At 47.0% G+C, this 13,543-nt stretch overlaps 1 pseudogene; it reads right to left on the minus strand.

Annotated features, from left to right (window-relative positions):
• Positions 1-291: 291 nt before the first annotated feature.
• On the minus strand, positions 292-427 carry LOC123047862 (uncharacterized; annotated as a pseudogene).
• Between the last annotated feature and the right edge of the window lie 13,116 nt (positions 428-13,543).

A 13,543-nucleotide genomic window follows, 5' to 3' on the forward strand; every position in this document is an offset into this window, starting at 1 on the left:
AGAGTGCCCCGGCTTCCCACAGATTTGGCATCTGATTGTGTCGGGGTGAGACCTGCTGTTGGAGGAGCTGCCATTGCGCCGGCCCCTGTTGTTGGTGTAGGAGGGCCGACCGCCGCCGCCGTTGGCGTGCAGAGTTGTTGCTGTTGTTGCCTCCGCCGCCGCTGCCCTTGCCCTTGCTGTTCCGCGGAGGACCTCGATGACGTGAGCTCCCGCCACGACCGCGGGTGGCAGCGTTGGCAGAAGATTTGAAGCCGCCTCCTGCGCCTGCTCCTTGGAAGATGGCCACCCGTTGATCAAAATTGCTCATCATAGAGAACAACTCATCAAGGGTGACAGGGACTCGAGCATCGAGGGCGGAGACGAGCGGTTGATACTCCATATCCAACCCGTTGAGGATGTAGGAGATCAACTCATCATCTTGCAGGGGCTTGCCTGCTGCAGCTAGCTCGTCGGCGAAACCCCGCATGGATGCAAAGTAGGAGGGCACCGACTGCTGTCCTTTCTGTGCGTTCGTCAGCGACGCGCGGATGTTGTTGATGCGGGACAGCGATGTGGATGAGAACATGCTCGCCAATGCTGTCCAGAGTTCGTGCGCGTGGGCGATCGATGTCACCTGTACAAGCACTTCTTTGGAGAGGTTATTCAGAAGGTAACCAAGCACCTGCTGATCCTCTCGGATCCAAACCGAGTGAATCGGGTTGGGGATGGACTCCTCCTTGCCATCCTTGTCCTTGCTGACGACGACCTTGGCCGGCTCCGGGCATGCTCCCGTCTACGTAGCTGAAGAACCCTGCCCCCCGAAGCTGTGGTGTGATCTGAGTTCGCCATAGGATGTAGTTTGTTCGGGTGAGGCGTTCGGTGATCTGGCCAGAGAGGTGGAGTTGCTTGCGCTAGAGGAGGCCATGGCAGGAGGTGCGGCAGTGGGAGGAGGAGATCGCTAGATGGGAAGAGTTAGGCTCTGATTACCATGTGGGAAACGACGCCTGCGTGTTATATTGACAGGGGCGCGACTCCCTGGATAGCGTACAAGTGGTTTAGATTACAACTTGGGAGAGAGGAAAGAGATATCTAGTTACAAAGGATAACAGAGAATATAAACTGACTATCTCTATCTCTACCTCTAGTCTTCGGCTACAAGGAAAGGAAGGAAGGGGCCGGCTAGCTAGGCTGCCGAACCATGTACATACGTGCTGGTTTAACAATGCTAAGTGATACGTCGGAGTAGCATTAGCTCTGGCTCCACCCTAGAGTGTAACGACTGTCCAAGATACCGTGTCTTGTATTCCGTAGAACTGGGCATATCATACATGTGGGTACCATTTTTGTGGCTAGCTTGAGATATATACATGCCTGGTCCCGAAGATGCATTGTTGTTTCGAGGAAACCAGGAATGCACACAATGTCACGATCACAAGGGCCATATTTCCGTTTTATTTATTTTATTTTCTGAGATTATGTTTCAGTCTTGGAACAGAGGAAAAAGGAAAGAGGTCATGTCTGGCTGGTTGGAGAATATGATAAAGACATGTGAGGAGGAAGCTATGGCAGGAAAGCAAGGAAAGCTTGCTTTGTCGATGGCTGGCCTCACCTCCCTCTCACGTATTCTCTTTGTGTGTTGTTTCACTCCAAATTGTTATATCATCTCCTGTGTTGCTATCTATCAGTACCTATATACGCCCATAAACCAGTTAGTTTCCATGCACAAGACCTGAGCTTTTCACTCTTGTTGCTACACCTGTGGCTTGCAATGGGCAGCCCCCCTGCTTCTGGCTCTGTTTCTCATCCGCTTCTTCTTGGGTACTCTTCAAAATCAATTTTCTTTATCTCTTCTCACCTTTGTACTGTTGCTAGGCGTAATATTGTGTCAGGCTCTCTGACTGCTAGAATATAATGGCATGCTTGGGAACCTATTGAAATTGCCAATGCCATAGATTGCTTGTTTGAAGTTCAGTCCACTGTGATATTTTCACCACTGCTGTACGATCAACTGCTTTATTAGTAAGTTTACTACTCAGATTAGTACTGGATACCGTAAATCATATGCCGATGTTGTTCCATGAAGCAAAAGATGTTCTTGTACTGCTACCCTCACACTTCTGTCTCCAATCTGCCCGGCGTTACAATTTGCATCCCAAGTGTGATTAATCAAGGGTATAGTTATTTTTCTACTATGAGAAACAAGGACTATAGCTTGGAAAAACACAAGTAGTCAACATGCACAGGCACATTAATTTCAATCTAGTTTGGCCATGCAGGATGACCGACATTTGTTAGCTTGGCAAAGCTCATGTCTTTGACCAAAAATAACTACATTCGTCAATTCAACCCAAACTCAAATGTAGGTTTACTCCAAGCTGAAACATAATAAATCATAAGGTAGCCCTAGAAGTTGTAGGAATAGAACAAAAGAAACATATATTTGTCTACTACTTCTTCAAGTTTGATCATGTAAGATCAAACAAACATCCGTCCAGTTCTTCAGGTTTGATCACACAAGACAACATAAACATATATCTTCTTCAAATATGATTACACAAGACAACAAAATAAAAAAACTCAGTTCCAAGGTTGATCACCTAAGAGCATGAGCTAAACAAGAGTCACAGAGGGAAGATGTACCCCTCCCGCCAAGTTGTCGAGCTTGTCCCTCGCAAGTAGAGACCAAGCAATGACAAACCTGCAGCTTGGAATTGCCAACAGTACATTCTTGAGTGCTTATTTGGCAATGTTGAGCAGGGAAATCAAGGCCGGGCGAAACATTTTTGGTCTCGCCCGGCGTCCGCCCTGTTTTGTATTTGGGTCGGCAGTGCGCCCAACGCGCCGACCCATTTTTTATGTCCGCACTCAAATTTCAAAAAAAGGGCCCGCCGCCATAGATCATGCCAGCGGCCATGTCTCATGCCGGCACCATGCCAGCGCCGGCATACATTGTCGGCTTCAATAAATACACCACACAGTTCATGTTGGCGCACTCGGCAGCGGCCGGCACACATGCCAGCACACAAAAGGGGTGGGACTTGAGTTTGACCACGCTATCACGGCCCCGTGGTCATGCCAGCGCACAAACCGACATACAAAAAAGAAGGCGCTCGTGGCCATGAGATCACTCGTCGGTGAACTTGAGCATGTCGGCCTGCATTTTCTCGTACCACGGCCTTTTCCTTCGCGACATGGTGTTGAGAGCCACCTTCATGATCTCCACCCCGGTCATCATGCTTGCGAGAGCCACTCTTTGGCCTTGGTCTTGGCGTTGGCGGCCTCAATCTCGAGCATCTTCGCTTGCTTCTCTGCCTCCAACTCAAGCATCTTGGCTTGCTTCTCCCGCGTCCATCTCTAGCCTCCTCCTTTGGATCTTCATGAAGGAGTTCATTTGCTCCTCTTTGAAATGCCGGCGCTCCTCCTCTCTTGAGTCCTTCTTGTTCATCATGCCCTCCACGCTTGCGATCAAGGCGTTCGATGCCGCATCCTGCTTGTCCTCCTTCTTGGAGTTGGTATTCCCCCGCGGTCGAGCCGGCTCGCCGTCCCCAATGTCCTCCACGGCTTCCTTTCCCACGCGCGACCTGAGGTGGCATATTGCGCCTTGAACTTCTCCTCATCTTTGATGACCCTATAGCAATGGGAGAGGTTGAAGCACTTGCCGTTGTGTTGGACCTTGAATGCCTCCAAAGCTTGAACTGCCTGCAAATGTTTTCATGCAAGCATGTTGGCACAAATGCTATGCAAATGAACACGCAAGCATGAACTTGATGACACAAAAGAGGGCGGCTTGATACCATACCATGTCTTGCATGCCGATGCTGCCCACAGGGCGGGTCTTGACGCTCTCAAGAGTGGCACAAAACTTGTTGCACTCTTGTTGGATCACTCTCCATCGCTTTGAAATGGACACCCACCCACGCGTGCTCACAATTTGGTAAGGAGGAAACTTCTTGCGCTCATGAAACTCCCGGTGGACACGAATCCAAAAAAGTTGAATGCTTTTGTTCGGCGCCGGTCCTGGGTCTTGTCCAATGTCCCTCCAACACTCGCAAAGAAACTTGTCCTCGGCCGCCGTGTATGCCTTCGTGCGCTTGCTCTTGCGCTTCGGTTTCGGCCCGACGGTTGGCGAGCTCGTCCTCAAAACAAAGGCTCCAATTCGATGTTCGCACTCATCTTCTTCCTCTTGCCCGTAGTCATCCGGAAACTTGTGGTCAAGTAGGAAGCCGTCCAAGTCCATGCCGACCTGATCACGCATTGAAGGCGACTGATCATAGCCAGCCCCGGTGTGAACGCCCCCCGACCGTCCTGCCTTTTTGGTCTCGTCGGGGTCATAGGCCAGCGGCCGGCGGCACTGCCCTCGAAGATGAGGTTCTGCATGTAGTCCTCGTCGCCGGCGTCCGGCATTTCGTCGAACAGGTTGCGGGCGTCCGGTACCACATTGGCCGGCATCTGTCGTGCGCGTTTCCTCACGGCCTTTGGATGAGGAGCCCACCGGCTACCTATTGTGGCGTTGAGGTCGATGGGCGCGGGCGTGGAAGGCGCCACCATGCTCACGTCGGGCGAGCACTCCCCGGAGAGGCGGAGGCCTGCGGGTACACGTGGAACCTGGGTATCGGGGTGCAAGCTGACGCGCGGGGGCGAGTCGGGCAGCACCATCTCGACGAAGCCGGTGCTGGCCGCGGCGGCCACGCGGCGTTGACGAGCCGTGCTGGCTAGGGTTTAACCCTACAATGTAGAGCGCCTCCCTTGTTGCCACTGCGATGCGGGCATTGGTGACCTCCTACTGCGTGGCGGCGGCGACGGCGGCAGCCGCGACGGCTTCACCCCTCACGTCCGCGGCGTGCCTCCGGCTCTTCCTCTTGGCCGACTCCGCCGCCCGCTGTTCGGGCGTCAACGCCTTCTTTGGCTTGGTCGCGGCGGCGGTTTTTGCGCGGGGCACGAGGATTGCCTTTGCCAGAGGGGCGGTCTTCATGCCGGACGGAGGCGAGGGAGGCGAGACCAGCGGCGGCGTCAAGGGTCGAGGTCGGCGTCCATGGCGGTGCGGGGCGGGAGCGCGCGCAGGGGCGGGGGGTTTTGGTGGGGGAAATGAGGGGAGATGATGCTTGCTGCTACCAACCGGCGGGCCCGGGGAGAGGAGTAGGTGCGCCGTGCGCGTCCATCTCGTGTCTGCGCCGACGCAAATCCGGCTAAAAAATGGGCCAAGATGGGTCGCCCGCGGACGAAAAGCGGACGCGCATCCGTTTGGGTCGGCGTGTTGGGCCACCTTTTGTGTCCGCGCCGACCCAAACGGACGGTGGCGGACGAAATGGGACGAAATGGGTCGCCCCGTTGCTCTAAACTCACCTCTCCTGTCAACCTCCAACCTGCTAAACAGGGTGCTCTCCATGGTGGATGACCCAACCTCACCCATCTCCCACCGGCTCTTGATGGTTGTGATTGATGATGTGACATGCTACGACCAGAGATGCACGGCGATCCAACGTCGCCACCACCGATGAAGGATCTGCTGGAGACGACATCACACGAAACCATGGTGCTACAACCAGCACACCGTGGTGCTGAAGACAACAACCACTGTTCCTGCAACCGGCGACTGCCGATGCTGGAGGCTGCACGAACCAGCGACAGTTGCTGCATTCGGCAAATGCCCGTGCAGGAAACGGCGGCCATAGGTGCTGCAACCGGTAACCAACACTAGTAAAAAATAGGGCTTTCATCTAGAGCATTAGTCCCGGCCAGGTTTGGGCCTGAGACTAATGTGATCAATAGTCCCGGTTCCAATGGCTAGGAGCGGACGGGGGCATGGCCACCTATAGTCCTGGTTCAAATGGGACCTCTAGTCCCGGCTGGTGATATCAACCAGGACTAAAGTGGTGGCGGCAGGCTGGGACCCCTGCGAGCATCTTTAGTCCCGGTTGGTATCATCAACGGGTACTAGAGATGGACTTTTAGTCCCGGTTGGCATCACCAATCTGGGACTAAAGATATCGCTATATATAGATGCTTCATCGAGCCCAAGCTCTCCTTTCTCTTCCTCTTTGTTTCCTTGCCCTAGCTCGAGCTCAATCCTTAATTTTTGCCTTGGAGGCATCCCATCTATCCAAGGGTTCTAAAAGGTTAGCAACTTCATCCTTTCATCTCTCGTTGCTAGTTTTGCTCGTGTCATGCTCTATAAGTATAGTGATTTGTGGGTTTTAGTTTGGGAAGTAATTATGTGGGAGTTTATTTGATTTATATGTAATTTGAGCTCAAATTAACTTCTTAGTTTGCATATGTGTAGGTGTGGTTTACTTAGTGCCTCCCCGTCTCCGTCCTCACGGGCGTCGATCGCCCACACCGTCCCGTCGTCGACACCACCTTGGTGAGCCTTTTGTTCTTATATTTCTTGTAAAAAAAAAAAATCTTATTTGTATGCTTTAGGTAGTTACTTGTATAATTTTCTTACTTGTAATTGTTTGTTATACATATTGCCATTGTTTTGATATCCGTTCCCATCGGCCCTCGTCCGGTTTATGATTCGGATGTGGTACATTATCTTTTATAACTATTTGTTGCATTTCGTGGTTTATGACAATTATGACCATAAAGTTGACATAGATATTTTTATCTAGGAGGTATATGAACCGGCAATTGCAACCGAGCCTCTTCTTCAGAAGTTACTTGAAAAAGAAAACGAGTATTTGAAAGAAAAATTGAAAAGAATTAAAGAAGAGAAGATGAAATTGGAGTTGTATGTTACCGATGTCGTCGATGATCACAAGATTAAGATGAATGCAATGCGCTTGAAGATTAAAAAGATTAGAAAATATGTCGTTAATAAAGAGGCTTGGTATTATTATAGTGTTGGATCAATTATTACCTTAGTTGCGATTTTAATCGCATTTGTTGTTGCATTCAAATGCTTTAGCTAGATAGTTGTATGTTGTTTTATGAGAATAAGTGTGTCTGAACTTGTATTAATTTGGTCTTTTCGATCTTGTGTAATGAAGATGAGCCAGCAAAGGATGTACGATGACCGATGCTCTCCCTAGTTCATTAATGGCGTGCATAGTTTTCTGCGTGTGGCTGAAGCAAACAAGTGGAAAGGTTTTATGTGTTGTCCATGTGGTGTCTGTAAGAATGATAGGAATTACTCTACCTCAAAAGTCCTTCACAGCCACCTGCTTCAGTCAGGTTTCATGTCCGGCTATAACTGTTGGACCAAGGACGAAAAAACCGGGGTTATAATGGAAGACAATGAAGAAGAAGAGGATGATGACAACCATCCTAGGTTCCTTGAATACAATGGTACTACTATGGGGGGAGAAGCTGAAGAAGAGGCATCAGATGAGCCCGCCGATGATCTTGGTCAGGCCATTCCTGATGCAAAGAGAAACTGGGAAAATGAAAAGGAGAAGTTGAAGTTACAATGCATGTAGAGGATCACAAAAAAATATTGTACTCAAATTGCAAAGATGACAAGAAAAAATTGGGTACCACACTGGAATTGCTGCAGATAAGGTGAATAAGTGGCGCGATGGGGAGCTGAGGATGATCCAGATCCAATTCAGCACCCATGTCTGGCGCAAAACACATTAAAGTACTTAATCTGAATATCCTGGTATATGCATTTCATCAATTTTCTAAAACGTGTGGGTCGAGGATATAAGTGCTTATCACCAGCAATTCAGATATAATGCATTCTCAAGGAGTATAACATACTCTCCCCCATTCCGATTTGTTGCGCCTATCTCATAATTATTTTTGTTTGTAAGTTTTACTATTATTTCTTTCAATGACCTATGTAGATTATGAGATGAATTCAATTCTTTCAATGATTAAAAGTAAACTACCATGTAATATTCCTACTCATTCAGTGGTCAGGACATGCATCCGCCGCAATTAATGAAGATTAAAGCATGATACACATTTCTTCTACACGTCAGCATGCACCTTCGAGCCTCCGAGGATGTTGTCATGGCACACTGATGGGCGTTCGTTGGACACATCCATTTTTCCGGTTGCAACGCATGGGCATATGAGCTAGTAGATATAATAGGGCAAACCCGGTACTACTCCTTGTCAATATAGCACACTACACCTAGGTAGTATCCATCTTGTCCCTGACAAGCCACAACCAAGCAACAGTGATCTCCACCTCAGAGCCAGAAGCGGAACATGTACCCTAACTTATGTTGCAATATTGGGAAGGAAAATAAACATGACCCGACGTAGAACCAAAGCCACCCACCATAGGGGGAGCCGACGCCGTAGAGGGCATAACGGGCTGGTGACCGGCGGCGCCGGGATATGTGGAGCAGGTCCTGCTGGGCGTGGCGTGTGTCACTAGGAGGATCAGGACGGTCGGGCGTGTGTTGGGTGCTACACTCATTGCTGGGAGTAGGTAAGAGAAGGACGCGGCAGGGGTTGTGCTTGGCGCGGCGCGCGGCGCAAGATCGGGGTGGCAGCCGCATAACCGGGAGGAGGAGCATGCTAGAGGGATGTGTGGCAGGGAAGAGGAGTAGGGTGGCTGGTGGTGGCACGACGAGAAGGAGGTAGGATGAGTGGATAAGGTGAGGGAGGTGGACGACGCGTATGTTGTTTTGTCGGTAGAAGTGGACAAGGCGTGCACTCAGGAGGACAACCAACGAGTATAGGTGCACTTTCTAGAATTTGGGTAATTTAAATCCGGGCGCTACTTGTGCATGTTTCTAAAAAAAAATCAGCAATTCAACATTGTACTATATCATAGTAATAACTATAACATGAACATGTTTAGTGCTGTCCCAGCTTTTGGCAAATGGCAACATCAGATTCCAGCTTACAGGGAGAAGCAAAGCTTCCATAGGTGCATAAGGTTTTCCATGATACTAATTAGAGTGAGACAAAGATTGCACTCTATTATTGGCTTGGCTTGGTTACTTGAGAAAGGCAGGAACCAACTAATGATGAAAGAACAATGTTCAGCTTAGATAATGTGAGACTAGATGCGCACGAAAGCTCAGTATGTATCGACCATTTCGAGACTCCTCGTCATGTCCGTGATCATATCCGGGACTCCGAACAAACTTCGGTACATCAAAATACATAAACTCATAATATAATTGTCATCGAAACCTTAAGCGTGCGGACCCTACGGTTCGAGAACGATGTAGACATGACTGAGACACGTCTCTGGTCAATAACCAATAGCGGGACCTGGATGCCCATATTGGTTCCTACATATTCTACGAAGATCTTTATCGGTCAAACCGCATAACAACATACGTTGTTCCCTTTGTCATCGGTATGTTACTTGCCCGAGATTTGATCGTCGGTATCCAATACCTAGTTCAATCTCGTTACCGGCAAGTCTCTTTACTCGTTCTGTAATATGTCATCTCATAACTAACTCATTAGTTATATGCTTGCAAGGCTTAAGTGATGAGTATTACCGAGAGGGCCCAGAGATACCTCTCCGACAATCGGAGTGACAAATCCTAATCTCGAATTATGCCAACTCAACATGAACCTTCGGAAACACCTGTAGAGCACCTTTATAATCACCCAGTTACGTTGTGACGTTTGGTAGCACACAAAGTGTTCTTCCGGTACACGGGAGTTGCACAATCTCATAGTTGCAGGAACTTTGTATAAGTCATGAAGAAAGCAATAGCAGTATACTAAACGATCAAGTGCTAGGCTAACAAAATGGGTCATGTCAATCACATCATTCTTCTAATGTTGTGATCCCACTAATCAAATGACAACACATGTCTATGGTCAGGAAACATGACCATCTTTGATTAATGAGCTAGTCAAGTAGAGGCATACTAGTGACTATATGTTTGTCTATGTATTCACACATGTATCATGTTTCCGGTTAATACAATTCTAGCATGAATAATAAACATTTATCATGATATGAGGAAATAAATAATAACTTTATTATTGCCTCTAGGGCATATTTCCTTCAGTCTCCCACTTGCACTAGAGTCAATAATCTAGATTACATAGTAATGATTCTAACACCCATGGAGTCTTGGTGCTGATCATGTTTTGCTCGTGAGAGAGGCTTAGTCAACGGGTCTGCAACATTCAGATCCGTATGTATCTTGCAAATCTCTATGTCTCCCACTTGGACTTGGTCCCGAATGGAATTGAAGCATCTCTTGATGTGCTTGGTCCTCTTGTGAAATCTGGATTCCTTTGCCAAGGCAATTGCACCAGTATTGTCACAGAAGACCTTCATTGGTCCCGATGCACTAGGTATGACACCTAGATCGGAAATGAACTCCTTCATCCAGACTCCTTCATTTGCTGCTTCAGAAGCAGCTATGTACTCCGCTTCACATGTAGATCCCGCCACGACGCTTTGTTTAGAACTGCACCAACTTACAGCTCCACCGTTTAATAAAAACACGTATCCGGTTTGCGATTTAGAATCGTCCGGATCAGTGTCAAAGCTTGCATCGACGTAACCATTTACGACTAGCTCTTTGTCACCTCCATATACGAGAAACATATCCTTAGTCCTTTTCAGGTATTTCAGGATGTTCTTGACCGCTGTCCTGTGATCCACTCCTGGATTACTTTGGTACCTTCCTGCTAAGCTTATTGCTAAGCATACGTCAGGTCTGGTACACAGCATTGCATACATGATAGAGCCTATGGCTGAAGCATAGGGAACATTTTTTATTTTCTCTCTATCTTCTGCTGTGGTCGGGCATTGAGTTCGACTCAACTTCACACCTTGTAGCACATGCAAGAATCCTTTCTTTGCCTGATCCATATTGAACTTTTTCAATATTTTGTCAAGGTATGTGCTTTGTGAAAGTCCTATTAAGCGTCTTGATCTATCTCTATAGATCTTGATGCCTAATATGTAAGCAGCTTCTCTGAGGTCTTTCATCGAAAAACTCTTATTCAAGTGTCCCTTTATGCTATCCAGAAATTCTATATCATTTCCAATTAATAATATGTCATCAACATATAAAACTAGAAATGCTACGGAGCTCCCACTCACTTTCTTGTAAATACAGGCTTCTCCAAAAGTCTGTATAAAACCATATGCTTTGATCACACTATCAAAACGTTTATTCCAACTCCGAGATGCTTGCACCAGTCCATAAATGGAACGTTGGAGCTTGCACACTTTGTCAGCACCTTTTGGATCAACAAAACCTTCCGGCTGCATCATATACAACTCTTCTTCTAGAAATCCATTCAAGAATGCAGTCTTGACATCCATTTGCCAAATTTCATAATCATGAAATGCAGCAATAGCCAACATGATTCGGACAGACTTAAGCATCGCTACGGGTGAGAAAGTCTCATCGTAGTCAACCCCTTGAACTTGTCGAAAACCTTTCGCAACAAGTCGAGCTTTATAGACAGTAACATTACCATCAGCGTCAGTCTTCTTCTTAATGATCCATTTATTCTCAATGGCTTGCAAATCATCGGGCAAGTCAACCAAAGTCCATACTTTGTTTTCATACATGGATCCTATCTCAGACTTCATGGCCTCCAGCCATTTTGCGGAATCTGGGCTCATCATCGCTTCCTCATAGTTCATAGGTTCATCATGGTCAAGTAACATGACTTCCAGAACAGGATTACCGTACCACTCTGGTGCGGATCTTACTCTGGTAGACCTACGAGGTTCAGCAGAAACTTGATCTGAAGTTTCATGATCAATATCATTAGCTTCCTCACTAGTTGGTGTAGTTGTCACGGGAACCGGTTCTCGTGATGAACTACCTTCCAACAAGGGAGTAGATACAGTTATCTCATCAAGTTCTACTTTCCTCCCACTCACTTCTTTCGAGAGAAATTCTTTCTCTAGAAAGGATCCATTCTTAGCAACAAATGTTTTGCCTTCGGATCTGTGATAGAAGGTGTACCCAACAGTTTCCTTTGGGTATCCTATGAAGACACATTTCTCCGATTTGGGTTCGAGCTTATCTGGTTGAAGTTTCTTCACATAAGCATCGCATCCCCAAACTTTAAGAAACGACAACTTTGGTTTCTTGCCAAACCATAGTTCATAAGGTGTCGTCTCAACGGATTTTGATGGTGCCCTATTTAACGTGAATGCGGCCGTCTCTAAAGCATAACCCCAAAACGATAGCGGTAAATCGGTAAGAGACATCATAGATCGCACCATATCAAGTAAAGTACGATTACGACGTTCGGACACACCATTTTGTTGTGGTGTTCCAGGTGGCGTGAGTTGCGAAACTATTCCGCATTGTTTCAAATGTAAACCAAACTCGTAACTCAAATATTCTCCTCCACGATTAGATCGTAGAAACTTTATTTTCTTGTTACGATGATTTTCTACTTCACTCTGAAATTCTTTGAACTTTTCAAATGTTTCAGACTTGTGCTTCATTAAGTAGATATACCCATATCTGCTCAAATCATCTGTGAAGGTGAGAAAATAACGATATCCGCCACGAGCCTCAACATTCATCGGGCCACATACATCTGTATGTATGATTTCCAACAAATCTGTTGCTCTCTCCATAGTACCGGAGAACGGCGTTTTAGTTATCTTGCCCATGAGGCACGGTTCGCAAGTACCAAGTGATTCATAATCAAGTGATTCCAGAAGTCCATCAGTATGGAGTTTCTTCATGCGTTTTACACCGATATGACCTAAACGGCAGTGCCACAAATAAGTTGCACTATCATTATCAACTCTGCATCTTTTGGCTTCAACATTATGAATATGTGTATCACTACTATCGAGATTCAATAAAAATAGACCACTCTTCAAGGGTGCATGACCATAAAAGATATTACTCATATAAATAGAACAACCATTATTCTCTGATTTAAATGAATAACCGTCTCGCATCAAACAAGATCCAGATATAATGTTCATGCTCAACGCAGGCACCAAATAACAATTATTTAGGTCTAAAACTAATCCTGATGGTAGATGTAGAGGTAGCGTGCCGACGGCGATCACATCGACTTTGAAACCGTTTCCCACGCGCATCGTCACCTCGTCCTTGGCCAGTGCTCGCTTATTCCGTAGTCCCTATTTCGAGTTGCAAATATTAGCAACAGAACCAGTATCAAATACCCAGGTGCTACTACGAGCTCTAGTTAGGTACACATTAATAACATGTATATCACATATACCTTTGTTCACTTTGCCATCCTTCTTATCCGCCAAATACTTGGGGCAGTTCCGCTTCCAGTGACCAGTCTGCTTGCAGTAGAAGCACTCAGTTTCAGGCTTAGGTCCAGACTTGGGTTTCTTCTCTTGAGCAGCAACTTGCTTGCTGTTTTTTTGAAGTTTCCCTTCTTCTTCCCTTTGCCCTTCTTCTTGAAACTAGTGGTCTTGTTGACCATCAACACTTGATGCTCCTTCTTGATTTCTACCTCCGCGGCTTTCAGCATCGCGAAGAGCTCGGGAATAGTCTTGTTCATCCCTTGCATATTATAGTTCATCACAAAGCTCTTGTAGCTTGGTGGCAGTGATTGAAGAATTCTGTCAATGACACTATCATCAGGAAGATTAACTCCCAGTTGAATCAAGTGATTGTTATACCCAGACATTCTGAGTATATGTTCACTGACAGAACTATTC

The sequence above is a fragment of the Triticum aestivum genome, chromosome 2B (genome assembly GCF_018294505.1).
Source record: "Triticum aestivum cultivar Chinese Spring chromosome 2B, IWGSC CS RefSeq v2.1, whole genome shotgun sequence".
NCBI lineage: Eukaryota > Viridiplantae > Streptophyta > Magnoliopsida > Poales > Poaceae > Triticum > Triticum aestivum.